This window comes from Emys orbicularis, chromosome 5, assembly GCF_028017835.1.
Source record: "Emys orbicularis isolate rEmyOrb1 chromosome 5, rEmyOrb1.hap1, whole genome shotgun sequence".
Classification (NCBI taxonomy): Eukaryota; Metazoa; Chordata; order Testudines; family Emydidae; genus Emys; species Emys orbicularis.
The window spans coordinates 42457379-42470277 of NC_088687.1; positions in this window are offsets into that span (position 1 = coordinate 42457379).

A 12899-nucleotide genomic window follows, 5' to 3' on the forward strand; every position below is an offset into this window, starting at 1 on the left:
TGGAAAGAGGTCATCACACAAAAATGATGTAACATGCACACCGTCTGGGTGTGGTGTTCTGTCCCATCTAGTGACACTGTGACCACTTAAAGAGAGAGAATTAAATGGGTCTGCTCTACAGCCTTAGCTAACTGTCAGTTGGCTTTTAGCTCATGCAGTAGAGGCTCATGCACTAAGCTCCAGAGGTCCCTGGTTCGATCCTGCCCACCAATGCCTGGGGTCTGTCCGTGTTACACTTGCAGTAGGCCTCCCGGGGCTAATCAACCACTACCCATGTGGATAGTCATGGAAGTGAGTCTGACGTAACAGTTTGTGGCTGAGTCCTTCCCCTTCACTGATGTGTAACTATTGTAAAGCAAACAACAGCTGAAAAAGAAAAGCTAGTGGCCAGTACTTTGAAGTTCTGGCTATGGAGACACCATTAGCCCAGAAAATAAAATATTATGAGTGGGGGAAAGTTTTTGGACTGGCACTGCTTTGGGTGAGGCCTGATGAAGCTGGAGCTCAATGGCATTAAACAAATCTTATTCACTTTCTGTACTACACTAGCCACTTGAGACAGTGGACATTGACCCTTGGCATATGACAGTTAAAACTTTTAGTAACCACATCCTGTGATTGGGGCCAGTAAACAAAGAGCAGCTTCTTACCAACATTCCTGTGTGTCAGTCTTATTCCATGGTGCACTGCAGGACAGTTGCTCCTACTCAAATTAAGGACCATGAAAAGTTGTGTGTTAAGGAAACACAACACATACACTGGGAAAAGAGCACGTGTATACTTATGTGTTTGTCTGTAAGGCTCAAATCTTCATAAGGGTATATACACACTTGAATGGACATAATTTAGACATGCAAGTATCCAGTGTGTGCACAAATGGGGATTCCGCTCACATGTACATGCAACCCACATCTTGCATACACGCATAGTGCTATCTGAGTACTTGAGCTATGTGCATGCATTTTTTGCATGTGACTACGGAGAAGTCACGTAGAATTTAATAGTGACAAAACCAATAGAACTGTATAGAACTTCAATAGGTGTCTATAGAATGTATTCTAAAAGACTATAGAATTAAGAGAATAAGCGATAAAAAATTTTAAACAGCCGATGGAATTTAATAGAAATTAATATCCCTTCAATAGAAATGTACAGACTCGGTCAAATATTCTAAACAAAGGTTAGCCAGAATTAATAGCATTTATTTAGTGGTCCTGAAGGCCCTCGGTATTATAAATACAACACATAGTACTGACATATCATCTAATTTGTATGAATCAATGTACATTATATATTTGCCATTTTCTTTTAAAATGATGATGGAAAGACCCAGCATGTTCAAAAGTTAGACGGGCTATTAAAAACACCCAGACCCACAATGATGGGGAGAAACTAACTAGAGCTGCTGAGCTAATTAGATTTTCATAACATGGATTTGGTTCACACTAAACTTGAAAGCTGTAAGGAAGTTCACTTTCCTACCAGCACCCTTCACCCCCTCCACCACAGAAAGTTTTTTGTTTACTTTTCCTGTCTCTCTTATCTGTGCTTTAATGGTAACACCTGACTACAAATGGGTTGCAAGTGCTTTATAGCTTCAAAGTTTTCACTCACTAAAGAGAAAACTTTTATTAAATCAGGGTTCAGTTATTTGGGGGAAGAGGGAGAAAAGATGTCTGTCAGCACAGCAATAGCATTCCAAGCCCCCTGCACATGGGAATTCTACTTCTCACAACTCTCAATTGGCTCATAAAATGTAAAGGGATGGTTTGCTGTGACTACAAAGCAAAAGACTTTGGAGAAAGGAGTGAGAAAACTGGACACTGTCATAAGCATCTGTGGATCAGTGGGAATTTATGGAAAGTTTGTCAGTAGTAGCTCTGTCAAAGCCTCTCCATGGGAGCGCTATTAAATTAATAGCACACTCAGATTAACTGGCACTTTTCTGGCAATATATTTTTTATGGCTCGACAGATATATGTTAATACAAAACCTTGGTTAACAGGTATATTCCTATACTGGAGACTTTTTTTTTTGGTCAAAGACTTCCTAAATCAATTGTCTACCAGGCTAAAATAGATACACAGCACTAATACTCTGCCCCAGCTTCACCCATGGTCCCAAAATACCTGGCTGCGTCTGCAGAAATTATCCATAGTGAAATATTTAACAATGCTGCTATTTAAATTGTTGACATTAAGCACTAGAGAGAATATGATTGGGCAAGTCACACATCTTGCACATTTGGACCAAATTCATTCCTGGTGTAAATCAACTGACTTCTGTGAAATTACCATCTCTATTTGAACATCTGTTCTATGTTCTTCCATATAGATTCATATACCATGTGCATCTCCATAGCATCCTAGTCAGTGTGACCATGTCCTCAGTGGAGTTACACCAGGGATAAATTTGGCCCATTATTTTGATCTGCAGATTCAGGGTATGTCTACACTGGAGCTAGAGATGTAATTTCCAGCTCAAGCAGACTCTGTGTGTGTGTGTGTGTGTGTGTGTGTGTGTGTGTGTGTGTGTGTGTGTGTGTGTAGGGGTTTGACTAGCCACCCAACTACGTACCTTCAGATTTAGATGGGTCAGCAAAGAAGTAGTGTTGGTATTGTGTGACCCAGCCAGCACCTGATCAATAAACCCCGTAGGTAAATCTCAGGTTAAGTTTGGATAGCACCTAAAAGTTCAGAAACTCATCTGAGCTTTATCTGAATATTAGGACATGCTTTCCAGCAATATTTCTAGTACCTCCAGTTTCTGGTCTGGTCTGCAGCTTCCAGGCTGAACGAGAACTAGCAAGAACAGACTCAGCAAATACAGTATGAATATTTTTGTAAGATGTTACCTGAACTTTTTCTAGACTCCAAAAGCATTCAGTTCAGGTCAAGTTCTAGTCAGGTTGGTTTTTATGAAATCCATGCCAGTTTGCCTATTCTTAGGGCTACACTGTGGCTTTAAGCCACTGCCACAGTTAGTGGGGGCCAGTGGGAGCTGGGTGGGCATCGGCAACAGCTCTCAGCAGAAGCATTGTGCTTATACCAGTTACACCAGTGTAATGCCATTGACTTGAATGGATTAACTCGGTTTACCCCGCTGTGAGCTGATAATTAGGCCCACTGTGCACGCAGAAGAAACACCGCTTGTAGGCTGGAACAGAAACTTCCTCCCAATACATTTCTCTGACAGCCCCTTTTCTATCCCAACTAACCCATAACAGAAATTGAGTGATATCATGGAATGGTGATAGAGGTGCCAAAAAGCAGATTTGTTCTTCCCTCGGAGATGTAACCTATCCTTTTATCAGGTTACCCTTCTCCCTGCCCAAGTGCATTTCCATCAGCTATGGGAAATGCCATCAGCCTCATCAGTCCTGGAAAAGCTGGATAGTTAATCTGTTCTCTTGCCTTTTATTGGGCCAACACAGTTCTGATCCACATTTTCAAGCCCATAGGTCTCATGTCACATGCTGATTGACAGATTGCTTTAATAAATGTGCTTCACCATGTAACTGACTTGTTTGCCTTCATTTGTCTGACCGCTCTGTCTCCATACACACAACTTTCCCCACGAGCTTATTGCATGATCTGTAACTAGCATGGGCCCATTGCTCTCCCAGAAGCAATCCTCAAAACAGGAAGCACCTGGGTGTTCTCTATTTATGGGGCAGGTGGAGAAGAAACAGAGGCAGTGGCTGCTGTAAGTGAAAACACAGAATTAACCAGCACCCAGGTTTATGGTGGGAGTGTGTTTTATTAATCAAGAAAATACATTACTTTGCCATGGTGTCTTATACATCTTTCAACTTGCATCTGCAAAATCAGAGACACTGTCTACCATTTGCAGCAAGGGAAGAAAAAAGAATCTCTTCTGTAAAGTTAAAATACTAAGATCTGGTTTAAATAAATCTCACAGGTATTTTTGAATTTGGGGGATTATTTCAACCAAAGTAAAGGTATATTGTAAACGCTGTGCGAGGATGGTGTGCGGGGTAGGGTTGATGATGTAACTTGTAGTTTATCAAGGTAAGGTAAGACAAACAAATGGGAGCTAGGGAGGCTGAGCTTTAGCTTATCATAAATCGTATTCATGTGATGCCAAACTCTTGCTAATGCTTAGACTAGACTATGGTTTTTACATGGCCTTTCATGCTCCTAGAACCTCAAAGCATTTTATCATCAAGAGCACCCCAGACTCATGGCTGGCGTACAACACGGGCCATCAAATAGAATAGTCTTTTGCCAGTACACCTATGTAACTCATGTTTAAACTCTTTTTTTAATTAATTGGGTATAATAAATTACTGTTTTCACAGACAATAAGGTCTTTGTTGCTGAGCTGCTTGAAAGCATTCTTGCTATAATTAATGACCATTTACATAGCAACACTTTACACAATGGAGAATACCACCCAATTCTCTTCTCCAAAGAGGTTACAGTCTAAGGCCCCAATCCCCCAAGGAGCTCAAACCCCTGTATCGACATGGACTAAAATAGGCAAGATAGAACATGAAATAGCAGTCCAGGTGCAGGAGGGCATAGAAATTTAATGGTAAAGAGGACAAATTTGGAAGGACTCCTGGAAGTGAGGTTTAAGGGGAGATTTCGAGGAGGAAGGAAAAGGGTGCTTGGCAGGTAAAATGTTGAAAGACAGTTCAAGCAAATAAGACTGCATGACAAAAGATGCAATACCAAAGACTGGAAGGAGACAAAGGGAACTATAAGGAGAGAGGACTGGGAGAAGGTTAGAGAGTAGAAGGAAAAGTCCGAGTCAAGATCAGAGATGTAGTTGGGGTTCAGTTTATGTGGACTGATGTGGCAAGCAAGAAAACCAATGAATGAATTCAAGGCGGAGAGTAAAGTGGTTCAGGATTTTCCTCTTATATTTACAGAATTGCACACATAGGTTGTCATATCTGTATTACTATGTGCAGACCTATGAGACAAATTGTACAGGTACCTTTCACTGCCCTGCCCATGTTCTTTTCATTAATCCATATCCTCAAACACTTATTCTAGTATTCAGAACTTCTGAGCAACTTCAAACAGCTCCCACCTTTTTCTTTTAATTAATCTGACAAAAATATTTTCTTCATCCCTAAAGTACAGTATGGCCTGAAATGAAGGCTGGAAATTATTCAATGAATAATACAGCCATCACAAATTTATGCCCAGGAAACGTTTACACCACATCTCAAGGTATTTAAGTATAGAATATTATATAGAATACATATTTATTCCCCCCTCCCCACGTGAGTTGTGATAACCATGTGATAAACTGCAGAGCCGTGTGGTATGCTGTATTTAGTATCTGCATTTTGGGAGTGCGTGTACTATTTCTTTAAATCTGTGGCAGAAAGGGAAGTGTGATGGGGCTGAGAAAGGTTATAAGGCAGCAGCTCTACAGTAAAGCAGAGAGAAGCAGTAGTTTTAGGGATAATAAATACTCTTTTCCTTATTCTAATAAAGTTCTGTATTCAGTATTTTAAAAAATGACTCTTTCAGCAAATCTTTATCATTGTCATATGTCAACATTGACTGCTTGATTTATGCTGCCCACTAATCTCCCTTCTCTACAATTTATTTTAAGACTCCCAAACTTTAAATATCTTCCAACGGACACCTTTATGAAAAAGCTAGCCTACCACAAAAGTATGTCACATCCTTGATTGTATATTTGATCTCCCTTATCCATTGCTGCAATACAAATAAGTTGGAGAAAGCTAAATGGGAAGGTTAAAAAGAAGAAATGGGATGATATTTGGGAAAGAAAAATATTGACTGAAGATAGGGGAGTAACAGGAGATCTGATAAAAGGTGGAATAATCTTCCAAAGAAAGTGAAAGAAGCTCCATTATCCAGATTGGGCAAAGCACTGGAACTGGAGACAACAATTCTGTAGAAATGAATCACCGTAGGTTTAATCTAATTGATTCTCTCTCCCCCCCACCCCCATCTGTCAAACAGAAAAACCAGTTCTTTGATGTGTGCTGTTCTAATGTGACAACACTAATTCAGAGGGAAGACAGTGCCTGGATTTGGGGAAATGTAGCATCACACAAAAGGTAAACAGGCCTCTTTCTTCCGCTCCCACCATATTAGAAGCAAAGTCTCACAATTAGCTTCACTGGGATTTGTGCAAGTAAATATTTACAGAATCAGGCCCTAGCCAACTAACCATTAAACACCCTGTGTCCATACCAAGAAAAAAAAAAGTTAGCACTGCAAACTCTGTTTTCTTAGCATGAATGACTCATGTTGAGTCATCTCTGCTTAGGCCAGATAATGGTTCCTCAAACTATATAATGAGTTAAGCTTTCACAAATAGAAGGCACAACCTTCATAGTTAGTTGAGCAGAAGGGCTGAAGTGAATCAAATGGAGGTTTGTTGGCTGAAACACCAGATATACAGAAGCTTGTCTGTTTTGAACATTCACTACAGCCGAGTGTGGGGTATTCTTCTCACAACATTGGTCACCTGCTGAGAGTCTGAATTGAATTAGGTTACATTATAATTGGATTTTCCTAAGGCACTGCATTAGCATTTTCCATGATCTCACCCTTATTAGCCAAATCATTAATCAGTTGTCTGCTAGTTAAATTATCTGCTGCTATACAGTGTCTGTAAGCCAGCTTCATACCCATGCAGAGATAGCAGCTTCAATGGACACTTGGGCTTTTATGCCACGGGTTTCTAAAAAATCATGAAAAAATAGTTATCCTCCAGAGAATGGTTAATTTAGGATTTTGGTCATGTTCCTCTTGGTCTGTGTGACCAAACAGGGCGGGATTTGTCTCCTTGAATGCAAAAAACAAAGCGGTTGGAGGAATTAATTTAATTGCAGAAAAATCCTTTCCCAGGGATTGTTTTCCATTGGGTCTGAATTCAAATGCTGAAAACATTTAATCTCTGAAGGTTATTATTTTAATGCAAAAGTCTTTGTACATTAATGGGAATAAAAATGGATTGTTATTAATGTGGGAATTATCTTGCATATGGCCGTGAGGGCTGGTAGGTCCACTTGAAAACTCTGCCTTGGTACAATTTAGGAAGGTGTGGTGTGAAATTAGACTCACACTAAGAAATTTCTACTGATTCAGCAAGAACATCCATTAGACTTTTCATGTGACCTACTGCTTAAGGCACAAGACTTACCTCTATGTAAGGCAGAGCCCTAACAGGCTGTGGCACAATCCCTACAAGAATTGTCCTACTAAATATATGAAGGGAAAGAGCAGTATTACTGTGAGCAGATTACATCATGCAGTGTTGGCCAAACATCTGTCATGCTGATTTCCTATAAAGTTTCATGGTTTAAATAGAACTATTCTATCTAAAATGTAATTGTGTTCTCAAATTAAAGGTTGGACAATTATGTTTAGCATTATTAATTACTAAAATCCTCTACAAGTAGAAACTTGTTTCCACTGTCAATATAAATCAGTGGAATATTGCCATTAATATTCCATTTATACAAATATATACACAAACACAGAATTATGATCATATCCTTTGCAGGCTTTAGGCCCAAGCTTTCTGCTATAGAAATAAATGGAAGAATTGGCCATGACTTAAATGGGAGCAGGTTCAGTGTCTACCATGGAAAATTGAACAACGTGCGACACAATTACAGTTATTAGGCAAATGTTGTTAAAAAGTAGGATTGCCATTTTCGTCAGTCAACCTATTATTAATAATAATCATGTTTATTACAGAAGCGCCTAAGGACCAACTAAAAATGGGGCTCATTCATACTAGGCACTGTACAAACACAGAGTAGTAGACAGCCTCTTCTCTGAAGAGCTATCATTCCAATAAATATATATGCAGAGAAATGAGTGCAGAATTCAAAATGGCACAACAAATAATTTTCAGAAATTAAATAAAATGGATTGTGATTCTTACACAAGATCACAATATTAATGTGCTTAAACATTTTATATTCAAATCAGATGCAACATCCTCTTAATCCCCAGCAGTAGTTAAATGTTGTATCATGAGATGTTTCTATAGATCCCTGTAGCCAGTATGGGCAGCATCTTCCACAAAAGGAAGAGAAGGGAGTGGTGTTTCCCCAGATAATTTAACCAGTTCTTGAAGATCACATCTGTGAAGGATTTATCTGTGTCTCCATCATCATCACCACCCCCACTGGGATTTCACCAGGTACAAATAACATGCACTGGAGAGATAAGGAGCTATAGGCAAAAAACAAAGAACAATAAAGTTACAAGGAAACATCAGGCTAGCTCCCAGTCTTTTACAGTATGGGAGCATGTGTAATTCATCTGCACGTCTCTAGTTCATATGCTTTCAGTGATGGACTTCTTTCTCTGAGGAAGTATCTGCAAGTAAATGAATACAAAATGTTTTAAAATTAAAAATATTAACCCACTTGTGATTAATTTCCCTTTTTCTTACTTGATTTTTTCCTTGAAGAATTTAAGTTCCATATAATCAAAAGCTTACAGTCCCCATAAGTATACAATAAACCAAAAGAGAAACAAGATGGGTTAGGAATGCCATTATTTGAAACAGTGGTCAGTGGTTACCATCTCATAGTCAATTGTGACCTCTCTCAAATACCAGCTGCTAAAGTATGTTAGGACCTATATGCCACAGCCTTGCACCTAGTGTAGTCTTTTACACTTCTGCAAAGTGGGAATAAAATGTGTCATTCTCATTTTGCAGAAGTGTAAAAGACTACACAAGGTACAAGGCAGTGACAAATCTAGTAGTATTAACTCTTAGCACATCTGTGGTTCAAGCATATGTCTATGATAGTAACGCAAGTGAGCGTGGACAAAATGTCACCACAGAAAGGAAAATACATGATTGCCAATATAACACATACATCCTTTCTGAAGAAGTTTCAGCAGAAGTTCCTGAAATGTTGTAACATATTGCTAGGAACACCATGAAAAAGCACACAGTACATCACTTACAAGCAAAACATTAAAACAACAATAGGAAATACTCCCAAGAGTATTCTGAGTTCTGACTATATCAGAGAGAATAATGTACTGCTCCAACATGTTACATCAGTCATTTACTTCTGAAATTTACAGTACTAATGACATCCAAATGCAGTTAGTCCTGTACTCAGAAGCCAATCACAAAACCTACCAGCCCTTTGGTTCCCAATTGAGGGAAGAATTTGGATGAACATGCTGAGAAAAGAAAATTAAATCCAAAGGTCCATATTTGTGGCAGGAGATGAAGAGGCAACATTGTTGGAATTCCAGGTTTTCATAATAGAACTCTTCCTTTGTCTGTAACAGTTAGAAGCCACTTTATGTCTCTGTGATAAATTAAGTGTTGAGTATAAGATGGATGACAATTAGATGATGAATATTTTCTATTTGTGAAGGTATATATGTAGAGTGTCTATTCAGCTGACATGCCACGTGGATTACACATCCTCACACCTGGAAGGATCACCTCACCTTTGACCATAGTACTATTACAGTGGCACACACACACAATTAAAAAAAGAAGCAGAATTTACAAAGCAATCAATGACTCATGGTAAATTTCTGAAAAAGGTCTATTTAGGCCTAATTCTAAATTGTCTAAAAGGCAGGTAGCCTGCTGTGCTGGCCTGGGGCCCCCTCACACCTGACAATGCAAGTTCAGGACCATAGAGATATTTTCTTCCCTTATTTTTTCTTATTGCGGACATTTGCCTAAACATACAATCCTATGGCTAGATTCTGATCTCAGTTATACCGATATAAATCAGTGTTACTCCAAATCTGTATTTGTAGAGAGAACTGAATCCCAAGTCATAACACTGTAGCATCAGCACTGACTGTTATAGAAATGAATTTGTCACAAGAAGGAATGATAATTTCAGGTAAGAAGCTAGCAGTAGGACCGATTCTCCATGGCCTGGGGTCTTTTGTAGTCATTTTACAGCTATTCAAGTGAATGGAAAACCCTACCAAATCAGAATGATAGTATTTTACACAGGTATAAATAACTATACAAGGTACAAGGCAGTGGGGAATTCAGTCCACTGTTTTCATGTTAATATCCTCAGTAATAAAAAAAAAGGAAAGGTAAAAAAACCAAGATAATGTTATAAGCAGAATTATTTCTAAAAAAAGATTTTTCAAAGGTGCCTGTAAAGTGTCAGTATCTGTAACTTTTTAAAAAGTTATTGAAAAAATTATAATGGGCGAGCTAGATTCTCAGTGCTTCGTGCAGAACTGAGGTGGTGATGGCCTCAAGTCACCTTTGCTCTCTCCAGATCCTAATAACTGCTGGGGACTACTTCAGTTATAACTGCTGGGGACCACTTCAGTTCCTGGCATAAATTAGAACAGCACAGAGGTGTCCCCCAAAAGGGACAGTCCAGCAGTTGAGAATCAGCCAAGTGCAAGGGCATTCAAGGTATGTTCCCTCGACAGATGGCCAGGAATTGGGTGATGTTCAGCTGCCACAATTTAAGAATTACCTTTACACAAGAAGAATCCCCTGGTCAACTGGTTAATTTGGCTTTCTGGCTGCTTTGCAGCAGTGCAAAGCAATTGGCATTGGAGTCTAAATCTGGCCCACAGTAGTTTGTGTTTCAAAAACGCACACAAAGGGAACTGGGCCCTCACTTAAGCAGGAATAGTGTATTTTTGATAGACTAAAGTAATAAACACAGTACTTTCAAAGTTGTTGCATCTACATTAGTGAACAAATAGCATGGAACTAATTTTGCATCTCCTTCAGATAATGGATGAGAAAGAAGGAATTTCCACATGGCAAATGGATGCTTCATGAAACCAACAGGAAAGAATCTAATTAATTAACATCTGTGTATTTACAGTATGTTACTGAAATACCAGTATTACCACTGCCATATGAACTCACAATGTAAACCAGAGAAAACCAAGTTACTATAAAATGCCTTGATATCTTCCCAATGTCTTCAATCTAATTTAATATTAGCTTATCAATGCATCTGAAGCTATTTAAAATAGCCGGGACCATTTATTGACAGCAAAAGCAGGAAATGAGTACATATTGGAACATCCTGTTGCGGAGGTGGGGCTGTTAGCGTTTAAAGCCATACTACTGTTTAAATTTCATATCATACTTTCTCAGCGGTCATCTCCAACTGGTATTCAGCTGAACAATATGGAATTTTCTGTGATCTTAAGTTGAAGGTGGATTTTGAAACCAAAATTAGAAAATGAAAACTTCTGACATTTCAGGAAACAGAAATTGTAGGCCATCCTGAGTGTGTTTATGGTTTGCATTATAGTGTGAGAAAGGATTATTTGAGCAGAATTTCTAAAAATGTTTGAAAGAGCTAAACATGGGGTAAATTGTCAAATCCTTAGTTTCCCATGCGAAGACCAGCTCATGAATATTTCCTGGTTTGCGGGTAAAGCTTCAAGCTTTATAAAGGCCAACTTTGAAATACTTGTGCAGTTTCAAATATGCATGCGTGCATGCGTGTAAACACACCTTGGGCCGGTCAATAATTTCCCATCAAAACGGTTTTCAGCACTTTCCGTGGAAAGTGTTGACTTTTCATTGAAAAACCAAAACTTTATTTTCAGGTTTTCATTTTTTCTCTGAAAAGTTGTAATTTTCAACAGAAAAAAAAATCCATTCTCTCACCAGCTCTAATTATAATATTAGTAGCAGAAGAATGTGTATGTTAAAGGCAAAATTGGCTCCTGAGAATGAGAGGTGGCACTACACTAGGGGTACCTGGACAAATCTTGCCTCTAGAGATGTTCAGATGTCCTGCCACATTTGTTAAACCGTGTACCTAGAGTTTCACAGGCTGAACTCTGCTTACCCCATCTAGGCCTACTTAGCAGCATTAGCTGATCGCTCCCATTCTTCCTAGGATCTTGCAACTAAATCAGTACTGCCCGCTGAGCAGGGAGTTAGATGAGGAAGGACTCGTTTTACCCTCTCCCTGTGCACTAAGCCAGGCATGATTTGCCCCAAAATTAAAATATATAATGAATATATAAACATTAGGACTAAGAGCTCCCGTATTTAGATCAGGGGTTTTGAAGGGATAAGTGTGGTTCTTGAATACATCTACTGGGGGACCACTAGTTATTTCTGCCAAAAATCAAAAAACCCCAAGATGCATCTTGGAAGCAAAAGAAACAACACATGCCAGCAGCAATAAATAAACGTGAGCTCCGAGCAATAAAACCTCTTTTCCAGAGAAATCTTTATGAAAAGAGGGTTCAGGGAAAGTCTCCAAAACCAATTTTTTTCCCAACCATCTTTTCAATTTTGCACAGTTAGATAAGGAAGGAAGCCAGCCCCACCTGCTAAATAAACTCAAATTAAGTACACTTGCTGGAATTCTTTATCCTTTGCCCCTAAAGCAAATAAAAATAAATTCCAAGAACACTGAGTGATATAACACGTAAAGTACGTTTAGGAACTGGTGCCACACAAGGGAAGCATGAACATTAGAGCAAGGCTAGACTGCAAGAAAGTGAGGAAAGCCTCAGAGTTGAGATCTAGCACAAATCCAGGCACAGAGTAAAAAGAGGAGGGGCCAGGTTCAGCCCTGCTGAAAGCAGGTGCAGCTCCATTAGAGTCAAGCCACTGCTATGCTTGCAATATTGTGAGTTGTTTCTACTCCCTTGCACCTCCCCTGCACACTGTCCTTCCCTGGACCCAAATCTGTCCTCTCGTCCACCTTTATATATTGCCCTTTTCCCTCTTTCAACCAACTAATTTATTTCCCCTCCAGTTTTTCCCCATCTGTGGCATCTGCATTATCAGGAGGAAAAAGATGCACAGGCCTAAAGGGGAGGTAAGTTGCAGAGCAGGCCAGCTCTCTCTTCCTACCCATACTCCCCCTACCCATCCTTTCCACTTTCCTCTAGTCACCCTGCTTTTCTTACTCTGCTCTGGAG